The sequence below is a fragment of the Dermacentor variabilis genome, chromosome 2 (assembly GCF_050947875.1).
Source record: "Dermacentor variabilis isolate Ectoservices chromosome 2, ASM5094787v1, whole genome shotgun sequence".
Classification (NCBI taxonomy): domain Eukaryota; kingdom Metazoa; phylum Arthropoda; class Arachnida; order Ixodida; family Ixodidae; genus Dermacentor; species Dermacentor variabilis.
In genome coordinates, this window is record NC_134569.1 from 133099068 (window position 1) to 133122169 (window position 23102).

At 50.0% G+C, this 23102-nt stretch overlaps 1 protein-coding gene across 1 annotated transcript in view; it reads left to right on the plus strand.

Moving 5' to 3' along the window:
- Positions 1 to 23102, plus strand: part of IA-2 (tyrosine phosphatase IA-2) — a 700681-nt gene that overhangs the window by 116094 nt on the left and 561485 nt on the right. The window lies entirely within an intron of this gene.

Sequence of the window (23102 nt, forward strand, 5' to 3'; positions counted from 1 at the left end):
AATTTGTTGATCATTTTAATAGAAAACATCCTTGTGGAGATGAAATGCTTGATGAAGATAGTTCCTGATTCGTGTATTACACTTATTCTGTTGGAAAACACAATAAACTTGCTTTTTGAGTCTTGCTTCCATTCTACATAATGGTGAACTAGGAGAGTTGGTGTGAATTCGTGGTTAGGAAATCGTGAAGGGATAAAGACGACAGAAGAACACAGGGCGATCGCTTACTGTCAACGGAAAGGGTTTTATTAGAGACTGACAGTTTCTAAGGCATTCCTGTAAGTTGATATTAGGATCAATTCCTGCACTTTTCTGACAACTTATAACGAAACGTTCTGAGTTGACAGTAAGCGTGCCCTGTGTTCTTCTGTCGCTTTTTGCCAACGCTATCCACTAAAATGATTTGATTAGTGTTTTGGATCGCACCGCTGGTACGATCGGTTGTTGGGAACTCGGCGCTGACGCCCGTGGTTGTACCTGGGTCGCAAGCCCCAAGGGTAGCGTTGGCCTGGCGGCCTGGGGTACAACTGGAAGCATCCGAAGGTCCCGGCAAAGCATGAGTCGACTGGTAACAACAAAACAACTTGTTTATTTTAATATCGCAAAGAGTTGGCGGTCAGGTTGACCGAAGTAGAGAGACGGGAGAGCACTTTACTCAACAGAAGAAATCGGAGCCCTCCTTTTGGCGTCCGGGGGCAGCTGTTTTTATACTCTCGCAGTTGAGGGCAAGAAGGAACCCCTCAAAAGACGAGCACGTGAATGTACAATGGGCTAATGGTGACGCACACTGTCGTAGCGCTGCCGTAGCACCATGTCGAGCACAATGTCGTAGCACCCTGTCGTAGCGCTGCCGGTCGGGCACAATGACTGTAATGAGAGGATGATCCCTGCTTTCGCATCGCCTGGTTCGGGCACAATGACTGGAAGGAGAGGGTGCCCCTGCTGTCGCATCGCCTGGTTCAGGCACAATGACTGGAAGGAGAGGGTGATCCTTTGCGGTCGCATCGCCGCAGTCGCGCCTGGAAACACCTGGCGATGAGCGTTGCGGCGACGACGATCGGGCCAAAATGTCTGCCGCCTCGCCGCAGTCGCGCCGGCAAAACCACGTGTCGCAGGCGAAACGCAACAGACCGCCCCGCCGGGGGAAGGAGATCCCGATGGACAGGGGACTGCATCCGCTGTCCGGAGGGATGTCGCTCGATGATGCTCATAACCGAAGTCGGGCGTCCCTCGACGTTTCTTGAGCGCAGCGCACAGAGAAGGCCTCGTTCTCTCGTTCAGGTTCGCACGGGACACTGCAAAGTGACTTCGGGAGAGTTCACATTTTTGTTCTCGTTCCCGGCAAGCGTTAGAACTACGCTGAAACTCAACCGCTCAGTCAGCAAGCACGGCACAACCCTCACTAAGCCCTGCCAGGCTCTTTCCCCTTTTTATACCACTGCCTAGTTCCTTACAGTAGTCTAGCATCACTCAGAACGCGTCCACAAATTGAAAAATTGCACTAGAAAGCATATCATCACTTTGAAACACTAAACAAAAGCAATATGTTAAAAAAAATCCTGCCTCAGGAAGAAAAACATCAGTAACAAACAATTTTGAGGCTGATTCCTACGTTAGGGGCTTCGACTTAAGCCATCGGCGTTACCGTTGAGACTCCCCTTTTTGTAACGCACCTCAAAGGAATATTGTTGTAAAGCGAGGCTCCAGCGCAGGAGGCGGCCATTTTTGGGAGAGATGGTCTGCAGCCATTGGAGAGGGCAGTGATCCGTCTCAATGATAAACCTCGAGCCGGCTAGATAGCATGACAATTTCTGAACGGCCCACACGAGACACGCACACTCTTTCTCGGTGGCGCTATACGCCTGCTCACGACTGGACAGCTTACGACTAGCATACAGGACGGGGTGTTCTACTTCTCCATTTTCCCGTTGGCACAGTACAACGCCCATGCCTCGCTCACTAGCATCGCACTGAACAACGAACCCTTTTGTATAGTCTGGCGATCGTAGCACAGGCTGGTTTGTTAGGGCACTCTTTAGGGCGCTAAAAGCTCTTTCCTTTGTCTCGTCCCAGACGACTGTTTGAGGCTCTGTTTTTCTTAGAGCATCCGTCAGGGGAGCCGCGATATCAGAGTACCTAGGGATGTACCTCTGATAGTAGCCGGCGACACCCAAGAACGACCGAATATCGGTCTTGGTGCGCGGTTGCGGAAAGTCTCGCACAGCGGCCACTTTTATTTCAGAGGGGCGGCGACGACCCTGACCAATCACGTGACCGAGGTAGACAACCTCGGCCTGTGCTAACTGGCACTTAGGAGCCTTGACTGTCAAGCCCGCTTCGCGCAGGCGGGTTAGCACTGCCCGCAAGTGTGCCATATGCTCAGACCAGGATGCGGAGAATATCGCTACGTCGTCTAGATACGGTAAAGCGAATTCTTGCTGTCCCCGCAACACTTTATCCATGAGACTTGAAAAACAGTATGGCGCGTTCTTCAAACCAAAACTCAACACTTTAGGACGGAATGTTCCCATTGGTGAAATGAACGCCGCATACCTACTAGCCTCTTCTGTAAGTGGAACCTGCCAATAACCCCTGACAAGATCTAGGGTGGAAATAAACTGAGCGCTACTAACTTTCTCAAGGCGCTCCTCGATGTTAGGGATCGGATAAATTTGATCCTTAGTGATGGAATTAAGCCGGCGGTAGTCGACGCAAGGACGAGGTTCCTTGCCCGGTACCTCAACTAAAGTCAAAGGGGAGGTATAATCACTCTCACCTGCCTCAATAACACCGAGCTGTAGCATTTTCTTTACCTCAGCCTCCATAATATCGCTCTGGCGGGGTGACACCCGATACGCCTTGGATCGTACTGGCTCTGTGGAGGTAAGTTCTATATCATGAGTAAGTACAGAAGTCCTACCAGGCCTCTCAGAGAACAGACCTTGAAACTCTTGTAATAGCTGGTGTAGTTCGGTTTTCTGCTCGGGCGACAGCGGTGCTTTACTGATAAGGTCACTAATGACTTGACCGGTGTCTTCCCTGTTCGTCACTGAGCCTAGTCCCGGAAGCTCGACCGGAAGCTCTTCAGGAACGTTTACCATCATGCACACCACTGCTTCCCTTTGTCTATAAGGTTTGAGCAGATTACAGTGGTAAACTTGCTGTGCTTTCCGCTTTCCTGGCAGACTTACCACGTAGTTAACGTCCGACAGTTTCTGAACAATTCGTGCTGGGCCCTCCCACTGCACGTCTAGTTTGTTGTTTAGCGATGTGCGCAATATCATGACCTCATCGCCCACCTCAAAACGACGGGCCCTGGCTGTCCGATCATAATAAACCTTGGCCCTCTGCTGGGCCTTTGTCATTGCTTCACCTGACAACTCCTGTGCCCTTCTTAAGCGTTCGAGGACCTTAAGCACGTACTCCACCACGACTGGGTCGTCGCCCCTACCTTCCCACGATTCTCGAAGCATGCGAAGCGGAGATCGAAGCGAGCGACCGTACACCAGTTCAGCTGGCGAAAACCCCGTAGCCGCATGCGGCGCGGTCCTTAAAGCAAACATCACCCCAGGCAGACACAGCTCCCAGTCAGTTCGATGTTCAAAACACAACGCTCTCAACACGCGCTTCATGACGGGGTGGAGCTTCTCAACGGAATTCGACTGTGGGTGGTACACTGAGCTGTGTAACAGCTTTACCCCACACCTTTCGAGAAAAGTTGTCGTCAAAGCGCTAGTAAACACTGTGCCCTGATCTGATTGGATTTCCGCAGGGAAACCAACTCGCGCAAATATGGACAGTAGTGCATTAACTATCTCAACTGAGCTGAGTTCTTTAAGCGGCACTGCTTCAGGGAACTTTGTCGCTGGGCAGATCACAGTCAAAATGTGTCTGTACCCCGTGGCTGTTACCGGCAGAGGTCCCACAGTATCAATAACGAGCCGTCTAAAAGGCTCCGTTATGATAGGTACCAATTTCAACGGCGCCCTCGATTTGTCCCCTGGTTTGCCCACCCGCTGACAGGTGTCACATGACCTCACGAAGTGGTCTGCGTCCCGAAAACACCCTGGCCAATAGTACTCTTGCAAGAGACGGTCCTTAGTTTTCTTAACTCCTAGGTGTCCGGACCACGAACCCCCGTGTGACAAGCGCAACAGATCCTGACGATAGCATTGAGGCACGATCAGCTGATCGAACTCCACTCCTCTGCGGTCTAGATACTTCCGGTACAGGACTCCACCTCTTTCCACAAAACGCGCATTTTTCCTGGCGATACCTTCCTTGACATTGCAGCGTATGTTTTCTAGGCTACCATCCTTCCTTTGCTCGGCTATCAAAGCCGACCGGCTGACTTTTAGCAACCTATCAAGTCCGTCTGACGTAGGCGCGATGAGCAAATCAGTAGATAGCTCTTCTAACTTTCCCGCGTCGGGCGTTTCCTCTCCAGTATCTGGCGCCTTTAACGTTACAGACTCAAGTTTATTCAGTTCGGGCGTGCTCGGAATATCAGCTTGCTGCGCCTCTGACCCTTTTTCGTTGTTTGATAACGTCGGCCCCGCAACTACCGCCTTTGCAGCGAGCTCCCGAACCTTCGATCTGGTTAAGGCCTGAACACTAGCTTCACCAAACAAAAGCCCCTTCTCGCGCAGGAGGTGATCGGACCTGTTTGAAAATAGGTACGGGTACTGGGGGGCAGCATAGATGACACTGCCGCCTCCGTCTCAAGCGCTCCGAAAGGTCCTTCAATAAGCACTTTTGCTACCGGCAGACACACGCTATGAGCTTCCACGGCTTGCTTGATCCATGCGCACTCGCCCGTGAACATATGGGGTTCTACGTAAGACGGGTGAACTACATCCATCGTAGCTGCGGAATCGCGAAGCACTCGGCACTCTTTCCCGTTCACGAGGAGGTCTCGCATGTAAGGCTCGAGAAGCTTCATGTTCTCGTCAGTGCTGCCTATTGAAAAAAACACAACTTTTGGTGTTGTTTCCGGACACTGCGCCGAAAAGTGACCCGGCTTCTGGCACGTATAACAAACGCGCGCTTGCCTCATCTCGAACCGCTTTCTGCGTTCGGCTTCGGCTGCGGCCGTCTCCTTAGGTTCGGTCGCACTGCTTCCACTCGCATCCGCACTACGCGTGTTCCCCTTTGCTCTCATGGGTGTGAACTTCGGCCTCTCAAACTTCGAGCCAAATTCACCCTTTTGACCGTCCTTAGCTCCGCGAGCCCGACGCGTCACAAACTCCTCGGCTAGCTCAGCGGCTTTAGCCACCGTACAAACGTCTGGCCTATCCAAGACCCAGTATCGCACGTTCTCCGGTAACCGACTATAAAACTGTTCTAGCCCGAAACACTGCAGAACTTTATCGTGGTCACCAAACGCTTTCTCTTCTTTGAGCCACTCCTGCATGTTCGACATAAGCCTATACGCAAACTCTGTATATGACTCACTTCTGCCTTTCTCATTTTCCCGAAACTTCCGACGGAACGCTTCCGCAGACAGCCGGTACTTTTTTAGTAGACTCGATTTTACTTTGTCGAAATCCTCTGCCTCCTCTCTATCCAAGCGAGCGACTACGTCGGCCGCCTCGCCGGGTAACAAAGTGAGCAAGCGCTGTGGCCACGTTTCCCGAGAGAACCCCTGCTTCTCGCACGTTCGCTCAAAGTTAACCAGGAACAAACCAATGTCCTCTCCAAGCTTAAACGGCCGCATTAGGTCAGTCATTTTGAACAATACGCGTTCTCCTGCACCGTGTGCCTGACTTCCATTACGAGCGCGTTCCATCTCTACCTCAAGACGCTTCATTTCCAAAGCGTGTTGACGGTCACGCTCTTGTTGCTCTCGCTCTTTCTGTTCTTTACGTTCACGCTCTTCTTTTTCTTTTGCAGTCTCCCTCTCTTCAATGGTCTCAAGGCATTCCGACAGCTCGTCATCCACAGCCTCTAACTCAAGAATAGCCTTTAGCAGTTCTGGTTTTCTGAGTTTGTCCGAGACATCCAGACCCAACTCTCTTGCAAGCTCCAACAATTTCGGTTTGCGCAACGACTTCAAATCCATGGCTGCTCTGAATGCTGCTTTCTCTACTGCTTACTATTGTCTTGCCTCAAACTAACCCGGCAGCAACGACAACCACAATTACCAGCTCTGTTTCTGACACTTAACAAAAAGCCTGGCAAAGCTCAGAAGAAGAAAGTCCCGCACTCACCAAACCTCGCAGCCAAGAGTCCAGCGCAGTCGTTCCGCTGCAGGCAACCAGTCATCACACAGGGCTCGTTGCACTGCTCCCGGATCGTCGATGAGCTGCTCAGCATACAGTCAACTGCATCTCTTCGCTGCTGGCCTCCGTTGTCGCGATCTCACCGCTGGCAGACAGTTGTTTGAAGTCGGAGGCGATCCCACCGCTGCCACCAGATGTTTTGGATCGCACCGCTGGTACGATCGGTTGTTGGGAACTCGGCGCTGACGCCCGTGGTTGTACCTGGGTCGCAAGCCCCAAGGGTAGCGTTGGCCTGGCGGCCTGGGGTACAACTGGAAGCATCCGAAGGTCCCGGCAAAGCATGAGTCGACTGGTAACAACAAAACAACTTGTTTATTTTAATATCGCAAAGAGTTGGCGGTCAGGTTGACCGAAGTAGAGAGACGGGAGAGCACTTTACTCAACAGAAGAAATCGGAGCCCTCCTTTTGGCGTCCGGGGGCAGCTGTTTTTATACTCTCGCAGTTGAGGGCAAGAAGGAACCCCTCAAAAGACGAGCACGTGAATGTACAATGGGCTAATGGTGACGCACACTGTCGTAGCGCTGCCGTAGCACCATGTCGAGCACGATCTCGTAGCACCCTGTCGTAGCGCTGCCGTAGCACCATGTCGAGCACGATCTCGTAGCACCCTGTCGTAGCGCTGCCGGTCGGGCACAATGACTGTAATGAGAGGATGATCCCTGCTTTCGCATCGCCTGGTTCGGGCACAATGACTGGAATGAGAGGGTGATCCTTTGCGGTCGCATCGCCGCAGTCGCGCCTGGAAACACCTGCCGATGAGCGTTGCGGCGACGATGATCGGGCCAAAATGTCTGCCGCCTCGCCGCAGTCGCGCCGGCAAAACCACGTGTCGCAGGCGAAACGCAACATTAGGTACTGTCAGTCTTTAATAAAACACTGTCAGTGTTAGCAAGCGCTCTTATTGTGTTCTCAAGCCGTCTTTATCTCTTCGAGCTTTCCTAACACTTTCCTTCTAACACGTCTTCCACCGCTGACAGGGTATGGAAAGGTGGTGTCAGGTGGGATATACATTTCAGCACAAGAAACTAATGCAGGAGTGAGGTCGTTCAGCTGCTGCACGTGTAGTGATGGATATTTCCTCCTCTGCACGGAAGCCTACAGAAGCCCTAGCTCACCCGGGATCTCAACTCAAAGATCGAAGTGAGGAAAGGCGGGAATGACACCATCGCTTTTCTGAGGTGTTCCACTCAACCTCGTGGTATAATAGACTCAAAGACTGCGCTGGTATTGCTGTCGCTGATAATATCAATGATTACTGTTGAGAAAATTAATCATTTCTGTGCACTTAGGACATACGAGAGTCCTGGGAGACGGTCAGCCGACCTTTAGGACGCTTCGCCTGACGGAACCCTCTGAAAGGGTGCGCGCGTCGAAGATATGCTGCACCTTACAAGCAGAGTCAATTGTGTCTAATTACACCGCCCATAAATTATGGGTTTGTGATATTTTGCAGTGAGAATCAGCTAATTGTCCTTGGAATCCAACGTGAATAAACTCGCGAAATTATGGCTTACTGTTACAGCGAGGTTAGTGAAGCAGCGAAGTCCTTTTGTTGTCTCCAGTGGCATCACCATAACTACCTTTAAATGCGCCCATTTTATATACTGCGATGAACTGACGCATTTAGCGGCGCCAATGCAACACTGATTTGTGGGGGCGTGCTCTATTTGAACAGTATGTATTTGTACGCCGTCTTCCATATTAAGCGTGCATTTGTTCTGGTGCGCAGCAGAGTACGTGAACGTCCAGGGTCACTGGATGCCCCAAGGGGCTCACTAAGCACGCCACTAACTTCGCTGAATCGTTTACTTCACTATTTTAATGCTAGTATATCTGGCGCGGGCACTTCAGGGCTGCCACATGGGCTGTGGCACACTGAGGCACGGAGGGGAAAAGCACGGAGAGCAGATGTGACGTTAGCACGCAGGAGTTTCGAGAGGACGCAGTCGCATAGTTGCGCTATGCTTTATACGCAACAAATGGTCAGCGTTTAGTTTAATGTCACCCTAAAGAACATTTTCTAACGTCTCGAATGGCAGGAGTCATTCATCACATCATTTCAGGTTGGGGGTATACCCTAACCCCGCACTGTTACACAGAATCTATCCAGAGATCCAATCGACCAATATTTGCGAGCTATGCTCAGACGTACCTAACTTAGAACACATGCTCTGGCGGTGCCCCGCGTTAGGCGACGACGTCACGTCGTCCAAATGGGAGGCTGCGCATGTAGCCCCGATCTTGAAGCACAGCTATGGACTGTCCATCGGGCCCGTGACGCACCAGAGAGGATCGGCCTTTCTGTACCGACGTGGGAGCGGCCCGCTACGGGCTGACGCGCCTTCCGAAGGAACTGAATAAATTTTTACCATACCATGCCATTGCAAGGGGTACGATAGACGCGATGAACTGCTACGTTTAGGGCTTCTCAGTACATAGATCCGTGCTAGAAATTCTACAGACCTGCGCCGCAAGGCAAACGGCGTCTAAGTATCAAAGCTATGTTGAAATGTGTTGAGAATCTTGGTGTCAACATATCTCATCAGTGCGGATACGATCCGCATATTGTTTTTCTCCAATATAATTTTGTTTCAAGTCAGGGTCGCGTGTCGTACGTTCGGTCTCTTTATGGAGAGAACTAAAACGCGCGTAATGTACCACTCTTTCATCGCTTTAATCGTGGATCGGATGTAATTGTCTCGCGGTTCAATTGATATCAGGCCATGCGACTGCTGGTTTTGTCGGAGCTGGTCTGCGTTGTAAGACGCAGCAAAAGAGCGGATTGAAAGCTGGGGGGCTGTCCAGTTCCAAGATAGTAGCGGGGTTTCCGTAAATGACATTGTAGCATTAGTTGAGTGCTACCTCTCTTCCACCTACATTTGTTTTAACGACAAGTTGTTCGAGCAAAAAGATGGTATTTGCATAGGCTCCTGCATAGCTCCAATACTTAGCGAAGTACTTTTAGGCCAATGTGACAAGCGCGTGGCAGCGTGCATGAAAGAGGAAAAACGTGTTGTGAGGTGTTTTAGATATGTCGATGATTTTATTGTGTTTGTGAATGTTGACAACGAGAGCGACAAACCACATATTGTTAAAAGTGTTTTAGAGATTTTCGGTGATTGTTCTGGCAAACTAAAGTTCACGCATGAAGTTCCGATGAACGGGTGTCTCCAATTCCTCGAGCTGTGTTTGTACTTTGCCACGGGGCACATCTGCTGGTCGTACCAGCCGCGCACAAAAAAGGAAATTTTAGCATATAATTCGGCTCACTCAAAATTGGTTAAGCGGGGCATTGCAAAAGATTGCCTTCGTGGTGCTATCGAAAAGTCTTGCCACCATAAAATTGAGGTTAGTTTGCAGATGCAAGTGCTCCGGTTGCAGAACGCCGGTTTTCCGAAAGATATCGTGACGGCTGTGGCGGAATGCCTTCTTATAGAAATCAGGGCAGGTGGACGCCCTGGCGTGGCAGCCGAAAAAAGCTGCAAGAAGCTGAAGCGTACAGCTATACCGTACGAGCACCAGCTATCGCACCGGCTGAGAAAAGTTGGAGAGAAGTGCGGCGTGGACGTCATGTTCACCGCCCCCGGAAAGCTGGTGCGCATGTGCAAAGCCGTAAACGAAAAGAAACAAACCGGTCTGCGCCATAAAACATGCATGCAAGGTTGTGCCTCGCACTGTTGGGGTCGTATACCACATACCTCTCTCCTGCGGTAGATGCTACGTGGGGCAGTCTGGCCGCTGCCTAAATGAACGGCTACGAGAGCACCGAACGCTGGTAGATTCATTGGCGGGGGGCGGCCATTTGGCCAAGCATTGTAAGCGGTGCGGGTGCGTGCCTGCGTTTGATGCCACGTGTGTGCTTAGTAGGGGAGGCACAAGGTGGGGGCGCGAGATTTGTGAGGCATATCAAACTGACAGGGAAGGTGATAACTATGTCAGCACGACATCACTTGCCTTGTCCAAAAAAGAAAAAAAAATGTACTTACAGAATTGTTTGCCACATTTTGATTAGATTGTGTTTGTACTGTTTTAAGCCTGTGTGCGCATGCACCACCGAAATGTATATATGTACCTTCTCTCGCAGTAAAACCTCAGTTGATGTTTAGCGCTCGTCCTGTCGTCTTCTCTGCCTGTGTCCCTGTTATATGCGCTAGTCTTTTGTTTTATGCGTTACTCTAGTCTTTGACACACCAACTAGCCTAGCTTTTTGCCTTGCTCATCTCAAAACTAGTACAGTAGTACTTGTCCGTCCGTCGCGACAGAGATCCGGCGACCCAACTCCCGTACTACCGAGGCCCTCCATGCCCCGAGCTCGACGAAGTCTTCTCCGTTGCTGAGGTCAGACAGGCCATCTTCGCGCTCAACCGCAAGTCTGCGCCGGATCCAGACGGAGTCACCAAAAGAATGCTGAGAAACCTCGAGGACACGTCGATCGTCTTTCTTACCGACAAAATCTATGAGTCCTGGAATATCGGCGTTGTTCCTGCAGAATGGAAGATGGCCTGCACGGTGCTCATTCCCAAGCCCGGCAAGGCCCCGAAGATCGAGAACCTCAGGCCGATTTCTCTAACCTCCTACGTCGGCAAGGTCATGGAGCGCGTCGTCCTCAAAAGGGTCAACGGGTACCTCGAAGACAACGAGGTTTACACGTACAACATGATGGGCTTCCGCGCCGGACTCTCGACGCAGGATGCAATGAAGCTAATAAAGCATCAGATTGTGGATGGCCGTTCCAGAGACGTCAAGGCTTTGCTCGGTCTGGACCTCGCGAAAGCTTTCGACAACGTGCTCCACAGCTTCATCGTAAAGACCATTTCAGACCTCGGCCTCGGTTCAAGATTCCATAGCTACGTCAGCTCTTTCCTAACGGACAGGAAGGCCATGCTTCGCATTGGGGACTTCCGCTCCGACGATGTGCCCCTCGGAGGGCGGGGCACTCCTCAGGGCGCCGTCACCTCACCCACACTGCTTAACATCTGTATTATTGCTCTTTCCGAGAGGTTGGCACGCGTAGAGGGCGTCAAGCACACTATATACGCCGACGACATCACCTTACGGTGCTCCGGTGGCTGCGAGGGCAGAGTCGAAGAATCCATGCAGGAGGCGATCGACGTGATCGAGGAGTATCTCCGCCCCACCGGACTTCGATGCTCCCCCGCCAAGTCGGAGCTTCTGCTTTACAGAAAAGAGAAGGGAAGCAGACCCAAAGATTGGAAGCCAGTCTCCGAAAGCAGCATCAGTCTTCGCACTTGTGACGGGGGGTGATACCAAGGGTCGACGTTATTCGGGTCCTGGGCATGTTTGTCGAATTCAACGGCGGGAACGGAACGGCTCTCCGCAAGACGATCGCAAAGACGGACAACGCTTTCCGCCTCGTTCGCAGAATAGCAAATCGGCACCGAGGAATGAAGGAAAACAATCTCCTCAGGCTTATCAATGCCTTCGTACTATGTCCCTTTACGTACACAATTTCTATGCACAACTGGCTCAGAGCGGAGCGAGACAAGCTCAACGCTCTCATCCGCAAAGTGGTCAAGAGGGCTCTCGGGCTACCCATCAGGAGCCAAACCGAGGATCTCCTCAAGCTGGGGGCGCATAACACTGCCGAAGAGATTGCCGAAGCCCAAGAACGCGCGCAACTCACTCGCCTGAGCACCACAGCGGAAGGTAAACACATCCTCGAAGAGCTGGGTTACCACCCTGCGGGATTCCCGATGGTCAGTACCCCGATCCCTAAGTGCATTCGAGACAAGTTCGAAGTGGTCCCTGTGCGCCGAAACGTTCATCCCGTCCGTAACGAGGGCAGACGCAAGGCCAAAGCAGCAGCCATACTCAAACAGATCAAGCAACGAGACATTAGAGCAAGCTTCGTCGACGCCGCGGAGTACAGCGATGGGAAGACCTTTGCCATCGTTGTGGTCGACTCCAACGGCAAGATTTCCAATAGCGCCTCCATTCGCACTTCAGACCCCGCAGTCGCCGAGCAAGCCGCCATCGCCCTCGCCCTGCTAGACTGTCGTGGGTCCGAGATATATAGCGATTCCAAAACGGCAGTTAGGGCTTTTCAGAAGGGTTGCATCGCCAAGCAAGCTGCTCGTCTTCTTAGGAGCTCGAGTCGATATGCTCTCACGCATCATTCAATCCACTGGTTTCCCGCTCACGTAGGGTCGGTCGAGGATGCTCCCCGCACTCCAATGAGTCTGCTCACGAGGCTGCGCGTGACCTCACCGACCGCGTTTCCTCTGCAAGAAGCACCGACTCCCCTCCTCCCTACGGCCACAGGGACGCTCCCGCTACTCACAACGAGATTATTAAATTCTTCTCCATGTCTAGAAGGGCTTTTCCACCCCCTCACCCCAAGTTAGATAGGGCGCAAGCCGTTTCGCTTAGGCTTCGGCAAACCGGCACGTATCCGTGCCTGTCCGTTCTCCACCAGGCTTACCCGGAACTGTATCGCGACGACGCCTGCCCCTCCTGCGGGCAGTCCTCCACTCTAGCGCACATGCTCTGGGAGTGCGGGTCGACATACCCCATGTTCATCAAGGAGGAGTGGGACTCGCTTCTGCGTAGCCCCGCTCTAGAAAAGCAAATCCTGGCTGTCCGCCGTGCACGCGACCGGGCCGATGGGTTAAACCTGCCGGCCCCAACGTGGGACTAGCCGGGTGCGCGACAAGTTCGCGTCCTCGCCGGACCTGCAATAAAGTTTCTTCACTCACTCACTCATGCGGAGCATCTAAACACTGGCGCATCTAAACACTGGAAATTAAAGTGCACGAAAAAAACTATATATATATATATATATATATATATATATATATATATATATATATATATATATATATATATATATATATATATAGTTTTTTTCGTGCACTTTAATTTCCAATAATTTATCGTTTATTTCATTTATTAAGCACAAGTAATTTCCCCTATGTTGTCCTTGGGGGCAGTGTTTGTTGGCTTCTAATGATATATATATATATATATATATATATATATATACAAACACACAAAGGAGTAGAATGGTTACAGTATCCCGGCCCTGGGCACTCTTTAGCACGGAATGTAGAGGCCTCGCCAATAAACGCATGGAAGTGGGCGAAATCAGGCGTCAAATATAGCGCCAGCATATCCAAAGCGACGGGTTCGTTGCCTCTTCCTTACACTGTGCGTGTATCCCGCAGCCGCTGTCTTGCTGAATAGACAACTTGGACTACTAGGTAGAGAGAGAGAGAGAGAGAGAGAGAGAGAGAGAGAGAGAGACAGAGAGAAACAACTCTTATTGAGTCCTTGATGAGGCGAGCTAGAGGCGGCCAGAGGAACGGGACAGTGTAAACGTGCCAATGGCGGCCGGTTCTTGTAGTCGCGTCCGCGGGCGGCCATCCGGACGACCCAGAGCTGATCATCCGGGTCGCTGCTGAGCAGCGTAGCCTCTCACTGGGCCACTGGGCATGTGCTACTCTGCGCGTGCCACCGGCTGCGTGCGATATCTTGGTCAATACCGCGGAATGGCCATCTGCCACTGGGTATGCACCCGAATGAACAAGCAGAACAAAACACGATATGTGAGGAAGCCGGCAACCAAAAAAAAAAGAAAGAGAAATGTTAAGAAGCCGGACTACAAAGGAGGGAAGGGGTCGGCCATGGCACGAGCCTAAATTGGAGAAGCGTATAGGGACGAAAACTGAGCGTGCGTTGAGTGAGAAGTGTTGGACTACAAGGAGTGACAAAGTCGGCAATAGAAGCAGCAGTATGTGAAACAAGGTTTCGACTAAACGGAACCATAGCGCGCATAACATTTGCTGCGATGTTAGTGCAAATCGTCAAATAAGCTTCCCGCATAAACTTGGTATCTGCTGAATATTCTAAAACTTACTTAGTGAATTGTTGACTAAAAAAAAAAACGAAACGGAAAACTTTGGTTTATATTGCTTGCAGTGGCCGAGCCAATTATTAGTTGCAATCGCCGTAAGCAGCGCATTTAGCAAGCACTCAACTTGATGTACAATGAAAAAAAGAAAAATGGTTATCTACATTGGACACGTAGCCATTCCTCCCCTCGCATACACATCCATTCGCGCAGGTATAAGCTTGTGCTCTATCTTAAAAAATAAACATGTGTAAAGAATCAGTTACACCCTTGACACTACAAGAAAATCTATACTGCCGTCCTCTGCAAAAGCATTTGCCAACACTTCTACAGAGCGGTACGAATCGTTTACCCTAGGGTCCCTCCTGGCAAGTAAATATAAAAATTTTGTTTCAAGATTTTGTCTCGAATTGTTTATTTTCATCAGTTGAAGCGAGTGAGCCTTCCCCGAGAAAAACTATTCTGCATATGTATATACAGTGCAGCCCAATTACACGAGCATTTTTGACTAAGCGCTGTATTTGGGACTGTTGTTGCGAAGTATCACAATCAATCGCGTGCCGTAATCGCTTATGCGAAGAGTCCACGCTTCCAAATTCACGTAGCTCTTTCACAAATGGACCACACAACGGCGCAAATGAGTGCGGCGGCCTATCGGAAACGACCTTGTCATAACATGGCACGTGATACCACGAGTGTGCATCGTCTTTCATTAGTCTTTATTTTTTTTTCCTTCAGAACCAGTTGTATTTGGACGAACGCCTGCTGACGTGATAGGCAAACATCCGACGATCAGTACTGGCCAGATTATCGTTCCATGCGAACATTATTTCTGAATCCGCGATGTGGAAGCACTCTGAGCATACCCTCCGTCCTGTTTTTCAAAGGCTGTTCATCCCCAACGTTATGCCGCGAGTGATTAGAGGTATGGCTGAACGCTTGCAGGGACCACCCACCGGCCCACGAGCGTTGCCACGCGCCTTGGGGGCTTCCGATACCATTTCGGGAGCGTCGCAACCGGACACCGCCGGTCGGCGTAGGCGTAGACCCTCCCAGCGAAGCCCGTGCCGTGACGCGAGCGCGCGCTGGAACAAAAAGGGGAAAGGACGGCGGACCGCTATGAAAGAAGTCCGCTTGGCGGGGTGCGCACGTCGTTGTCCGCTTATTCCCGCCCTTCTGGGCGCTGGCGGACCCATTGAAAGATGCACTCGCTCGATAGGAGGCTTCTGGCGTTTAGCGGGGCGGGAACTGAAGAAGGCTTATCGGGGAAGGGAGGGGGGGGGGGGATCGCGAGCGTGGGCACATCGGGATCGATACCACTCTCCCCTTTCGATTCCCGCCCACCCTTTACTTCCTTCTCTTCTTCGCCTCTTCCGCGCGTTGTCGGCGTTGGCGACATCTCCTGCCGACGACCGGTAGTCTCCCAGGCACCGGTTGCGCTCTGTTCTCATAGGTGTCGCCAGCGTGTCTGCGAGCAGGAATGCCCCGTAAGGCTTGCGAAAGCGCTCGCACGCAGCACTGCATGGAATACGGTTTCAACCATGATTTCAACCGTAGGCTCACGCATGAGAGCTCACGAGTCTTGAAATTTGTGCCCGGAAACGGAAGTTTTGCAAAATCCAATTTTACGTTTTCATCAAGATGACGAAACGTGACGTGGAGCTGCAAGTTTTATCACTAATACATTGTAATACATTTTTTTTTATCCGTGGCCGCTATATTGCGATGTTAGCGCTTCAAAAAGAAAGTGAGCGGTAGCGTACAGAAGCCAGGGCAATGCATCTGCAATTTCGCGAACATGTGGTAGCGATCGAAGATAGGCGCGATGTCAACTTGCTGTTTGGCTGAAGGAATACGCCGAGGGGAGCGTCACAGGAAAGTCGGTCGAGACCGTTTCGTAAAGTTCAATTTGACGTTGTGTGACGTTGCGCTATGGCGCCATTGCAGAGATTTTTCGCCATAATTTGTAGTGCGACGAGCCGAATTATGCTAATGAGCAGCCATATGCAATGGCAGTCCAGAGGAATGCGTATCGTCACATTTTCCCCGTCGTTTGGGGCCATGAAAATATTTTTTTTCATAACGCGCGCTCACAGTATTTGCATCACTCTCGGGTGATGTTGGTGTTTGTGTTTTGGGCCATCATTTTTTACAAGAACACGTTTAAACGAAATAATATTGGTTGAACATAGCAAACTTTCTGCAACGTTGTCCACTTTTCACTGTTGAGTTTGTATTGTAATATCTTATTGCACAATGAAAAGTTATGACAACGGCGTCTTCTTAATTTATAAAAAGGAATGTACGCAAGGCGGCGCCTTGGAAGTTTTCTACCGCGGTGCGAATAACTATTGAACTGAACAAGAGATGGCAGCGCAGGCGCTTGCGTCGCGCTAGCGGATATTCTGGCGCGCGCAACGCTATCGGTGATATTCGGCCGTTTCTCAGCCAGCCGAGTCGGGCTGAATGACTTGCGCTTCGCGAGATAGCAATAACGCGGCCTAAAACGCGTGCTCATCCCCACTGGTCGGTCGGGTACGTTGGCTGTGAAAATGTATTTAACGTAACACAATAAAAGAAAATTCGACGTTTTCTTATGATGTGGCTCCTTTTACGGCTACTCTTCTAGCTTTCTGGGTTACTTTTCACATTTTGGTCCTGGAAACCCTGGCCATAGTCTTCATAATGGCTGCGTAATGGCAAGTGGTGTAGATGCTCTAGTCCCTAGAAAGCTGATTACCATGAAGAAAATCAGTGACATTCTAAATTGCAACATCTGAAAAAATGGAGAGAGCAATACAGAATGAGAGGAGCATGAAATCGGTAAGCGGGCTATGTCATCGGTTATTTCATGTATACGTAATTGAATTTTATGGTTCTACGTGTCATAGCCATTGCATGATAATGAAGTACCCCGTAGTGGGAGACTCCGGATTAATTTTGGCAACGTGGGGTTCTTTAACGCGCACCCAATGCACGATAAACGGGCGTTTTTTTTACTTTCTCCCGTATCAAAATGCTGCCACCACTGCCGGGATTTGAGTTTACGACCTTCGGCTTAACAGGACAACGTCAAGCCACTGCGCTACCACGGCGTGTAATTAAGGCAGCCGAAAGATTATGCACTGAACGTGGTCACGAATAGGATACAGAAGTCTGATGTCTCATTAGAGATGTGTGGCTGAATTTGCATATCTTCTCGTTCATAAGTGCTTTTTGCACTTATGAACGAGAAGCTGTTTTCGCCAACAACATATCCTCCGTCAGGATTGGCTAGAGTTCCTCTTACGAAGAACTCTAGCGTAAGAGCTCTCGTGAATGTGACATGTGGTTGGAAGGCCATTGCAAGATATGTTCATAGAAATTGCGGCAAGGGTAAGAAGGAATAACAATAGATTTGATAAAAGATGGAAGGGATGTTGTGTTGGAAAAGCTTCCAACCATTGTTCTCAATGCCTCATGGCTTTGAGCGTACCGAAGACTTCGAAGAATGCGGGCATCATATTGGTCCATTAAAAGGGAGGAGTTAAATAATTGATGAGTTACAGGTTTATAACCTTTTCTTTGAATACTAAAAGAAATATTTACCAAAGAAATTCCCAATAAGATCAGAGCAACGTGTAACTTTAGTCAACCCAAAGAAGAGGCTAGCTTTCGAAAAAGATATTCAACAACGGATCGCATCACAACCATGTCATCAATTACGTAAATGAGAAGTCTGCGAAACATAACCGACCTCTCTATATAAATTTCATAGATTAAGAAAAACAAAGAAGAAGATCGTTCGATGTTGTACAGGTACCGGTAGTCACCGAGGCCATACGTAGTCAAGGAGCACAGCAAGCATACGTGAATGTCTGATGAAATATTTATAGATTCCACAGCTACTCTAATTTGCAAAGAAAACGCGGGAAATTATCAATTAATTAGAGGGTCAGGCAAGGCGACACAATCACTCCAGTTTTATTCACTCTGAATGCTTCGCATTCAAGCAGTTCAGCTGCCAAGGACGAAATGTGAGGTTCAACGGGGAATATCTCAGCAACCTGCGATTAGCAGTTTGCACTGTCCTGTACAGTAACGCTAGAGACCATTTGCATAAAATTATTGAGAATTTTAGCCGACAAAGTGTTAGAGTACGGTTGAAGACTAATATGCAGAAGATAAAAGTAATGCTGAATTAATAGACTAGCACGCTAACAGGAGTTCGCGATTGGCAGACAGCCTTTAGAATCTGGGTGAGATTGCTTTTATGCAGGTGAATTACTCACAGGGGACCCGCATCTTGAAAAATAAATCAATAGAAGAATAAAAATGAGTTGCAAGATATACTGCAGGCATTATCTAGTCATGACCGGAAGCTTACCGTTATCCTTGAAGAAAACGAAAGAATAAATAAAAAGTCAAACGAGGGTTATGAGTGTAACGCTGATGTTTAAGCGTTAGCTGTGATGTAGGCTAAGCGTTCTCTCTCCGTATCTCGAGCTTGCCGAATCGATTGGCGGTTTGAAGGACCAGCTTCTTCGATGGCATTTCAGTGTAACGATGTTTTACAGCGATCTCGTTTAAACTACTGCTCTCCTCTTCGACGCTCGAGTGCTAGCCAGCTTTTTAAGCCTACACTGGTGCAGCCGAAGGCACTGTGACGATGACGGCGTGCCATTGGGATGACGATTCTGAACTGATGAAGATAGCATATCGACGACGTCGTTACGGCGACGGCACGATGACAATATAGGGGGACGACGAGTCTGCGACGACGACCGTGTGACCGCGACGGTGTGACGCGAATCGGATGGGGAAGCTGTAGTGACGACGATTGGAACGGCCCGACAGCACCACGGTGACGGTACGACAACGAGTGCGAGAAAGTGGCTCTATGACGACGCAACGACGACGATGACGCTAAAACGCCGGCATAATTGCCACTGGATGGCGAGAGAGTGATTACGATGGAACGACGAAGAAGGAATGATGTCAGTGGAACGACGAAGGTGGTATGACGACGGCATAACGACAATGGGATGACAGCGATGGCGTGATGACGGCTGCATGACGACAAATGTGTAACAACGACGGTATGACGACGGTGACGCTACAAAGACGGCGTGACTACCACAAAGGGAGGCCGACTGTACGACAAAAATCGGATGACGACGATGGCGTGAGATGGAGTTACGACGACGGCACACACCGAGTGACATGTAGACAAACCCAGTGGCACATAGCCAGCGGCACGTACCCGTCGTAACCATAGGCTGCACCATCTACAGGATAGGCCCATCTTAGCGAATGGCGTCAGCAGCCCGAAACTGAACAACGCGCTAAGAAATACTCACGCTTAAAAAAAGAGCTCTTTAGCACTGGCAACGTTTCACGATACGCAGGACACAGCATACGTTATGGTGCAGGTAGGAGGAGGCGGAGGAGGAGGAGGATGGAACTTTATGATTGCAGAAACCTTTGCGCGGTTTATTCCTGGGTGGTTCCCTTTGACAGGGCTCCACTGGCGATCGCGGCTCGCCGGACCTGGTCGAGGGTCGCCAGTTGGCTTCCCAGGTTTAATTCGGAGAGTCTCGCCTCCGAACAACACGTAGTGAGTGTGTGTGCTGTTACTCGTGGCGAAATTGCGTCGCCCGGACGGTCGGTGTATTCGTGTGTTATGTGCACGAGTGTCGCTGTGTGGATGCTACACTAGGGCCATGTCTGGGGAGACTGCGTGCAGACGAGACAACTGTGGGCATGTGTTCGTTTGCAGGCGGCGCCAGTCCCTTGCCAGGAGTTTATTGAGAGCTTTGTTTGGGGAGCGTATTGTGTTCTTTTGAGACGTTGGTCCTGTAGTATTTGTTGACTTGTGGTTGACTCATGGGTCGCTCGTGGTCTGTCGGGGGCTGAAGAACGGTGTGATCTGCCGCTCGGCTAGGGAGACCTGGAGCTAGCGCAGTCCGCCTCTTCGTTGCCCCGCAGGCCTTCGCGTCCGGGGCACCAGACGATACCGTGGGTCCATTCTAGTGAGCGGCCCAGGATTCGAATGGCTTGTATAGGCAGTGTTCCATTCATGTATACACGACACGCCGCTTGTGAGTCCGTAAGGACGCGAGCGGACCTACCCTTGCTCTCGATGTCGCGAAGTGCGAGAGCGATCGCTGCTGCTTCTGCTGCTGCGCTGCATGTGGCGCGGGTGGAGGCAGAGGCTACCAGGTTCCCCTGATTGACGACGGCGATTGTGTATTTGGGCCCACGACGTGGCGACGAGGGATACGGGCTAGCGTCCGTGTAGTATGTATCTGGGTCTCTGAAACAGCGTTTCTGCAACATGCGGACACGCGCTGCTCCTCTCTCTTGATTGTGGGTGGGGTGCATGTTCTTGGAGATAGGGTCTACTACAATGTCCTCTCTAATGTGGTTAGGCAGGAGTTGTGTTCCTTCTTTGCAGTACTGGGGTGTCAGCGGGTACCCTAGCCATTGAAGAAGGTGCCTTCCCTGTTGTGTCTTGTTGAGGAGCTCCCCTCTGCGCTATGAGCGTGACACTTGCTAGCTCCTCGAAGGTGTTGTATACCCCTAGCGCTAGTAATTTCTTTGTGCTTGTGCGTGACGGTAGCTGTAAGGTCGTTTTGTACGCCATTCTTATGAGAGTGTCCATGCGCTCTGTCTCGCTTTTGCGCTTGACTTAATAAGGGAGTGCGTCGATGACCCAGCTGATGACGAGGGCTTGTACCAGTCTTAAAGTTTCGTCCTCTGTGAAACCATCTTTGCTGCGCGCTATTCTGGCGATGAGTGATGCGATGCTTCTTATAACGTGATTTAATTTCTCTGAGGATACCTTTATGCCGTTGTTCATGCTGTCGGGACGCGCTTTATAGGTTGTCCGGCAATTTCGAGACGTATTGGCGGGGCTCAATGTTTCTTGGCTTGCTTGGGCCGGACTTGAAGGTACTCCGACTTGTGTGGGGCACATCTCATTCCTGCTGTGGTTAAGTATGACTCGATGTGCCCGATAGATGTGAGTAGTGTGCTTTCTCTGTCGCCGTATGAACCCTTGGTTGCCCATAAGGCGATATCGTCGGCATAGAAGGCACATCCGAGTTTGGGATGTTTTCCAGTTGTAAAGCAAGTTTTTTAAGTCCGATGCTGAAGAGGAAAGGAGATATTATTGATCTTTACGGAGTACCCTCCTGAGGTAGAGCATATATGTCTGATTGTATGCCTGCTATGCCGATGCGGGCTTTGCGGTAACTGAGAAAACCCACGGTATACTGATATACTCGCTCTCCGCATGCTATGGCGGCGAGGCCATCTAGGATGGTTTCGTGTGCTATATTATCAAAGGCTTTTTCCACGTCGAGGGTTAGGAGTATGTTGTTGTTGCTGCCCGGTTGTGGGATGAGGACTTCTTCCTTTAGGAGGAGGAAGACATCCTGTGCTGACGTGCCTTTCCGGAATCCGTACATGCAATTGGGGTGTAGTCCATGTTACTCCATGTGTTGTTCTGTTCGAGTGAGTACAATTCGTTCAAAAAGCTTGCCCAGGCAAGATGTGAGCGAGATCGGTCGTAATTGATCAAGCCTGCGCGGTTTTCCCGGTTTGGGTATATGGACTATGCGACTATGGTGCAGGGAAAATGTGTGCGTGAGCATGCCTCTCGTCTGCTCGCATCATGAGGCTTAAGACTCCCCTGCCGAGTGCATTCTATGTCCTTAAGTCATAGCACTCGGGCACCTTATAGCATGAACCAATAGAGCTACCGCATAAGTGCCCCAGAAGCATGTCAGCATATCTACTGGGAAGCTATTGCTTGAATTTGATAGCCGCTGCTTCACTCCTTATAAACAGGTTGAGGTTGGTTCAGTGTTGTGAATGGCGAGCGTGTCCTGACGTTTACGACCCTGAGTGCAGGGCGTATGCTGGCTGATATATGATAGTAAAATGCATAGAATATTAAAATCATGGAAGTTGTCCTATGTTCGGCAATTTGCGGCCATCGAGAATGAGAGAGAAAAGAGAAGGAAAGGCTGGGAGCTTTGGGTGGAGAAAGGGGATTAAGAGATGAAAGTAGAAGAAAGAAATGACACAGAACGCTAAGGAAGGGGTCATTCTGAGCTGTGTTAGAGACGGTCGCCAAGGTACGTTGGCTTCAGGAACTGCAGCAACAAACATGTCGTTTTCTAAGGTTACAGTGGATGTGGTCACGTTTGAAGGAGCTCTTTTTCACCGAGAATGATCTTGTGACCTAACATTCAGGTGTCTTGGCTAACGAGAGAAATCAAGGAAGCCGAGGTGCTTGAAATGTCTATTAGTTACAACCATATACGAAGCTTATAGATAATAAACCCCGGAAAAGCCATGGGATGTTATCAACTGTGTTTATTTGAAATATAGAACTAATAAGGAAAATAAAGAAAATATTAGTTGCCGCCGGCGGTGAGAGTTGAACAAATTCAACATGTCGCGTTCAATGCTGATTATACTGTATATAATGACGATGATTATGATGACCTTATATAAAGTGTATGTATATATCCATTGAATAGAACCTTCTTCATTTATTCTTTTCGTTTCGCCAATGGAGTTACGGCGACTGGCCCACCGTCCACTCCTTGTTATATATTCGTGCAGATGGAGGACTTGACCGTAGAGTGTTAGCTAGCGCCACTCCTGGACATTCTGGTGGCCTCGAACCTTTCAGAAGCTCGGATGGTTTGAGGCTGTACTAACCATTCAATGCTCTACAATATGCGACCGCTGTATCAAACAACAGCAACGCAATTACGCAGACATGGTTGGTCGTTAGCTCAGGGGCTAACATCACACTGAAACCCTAAAAAATCAGAAGTTGCCTATATCATGAGTATTTCTGTACTATTTCCCCTTCCATAACGATGCATAATAAATAGAAGGAAAATTAAAAGAATGGTAAAATGATAGGAACTCTTAGCAGACCGATGGGACT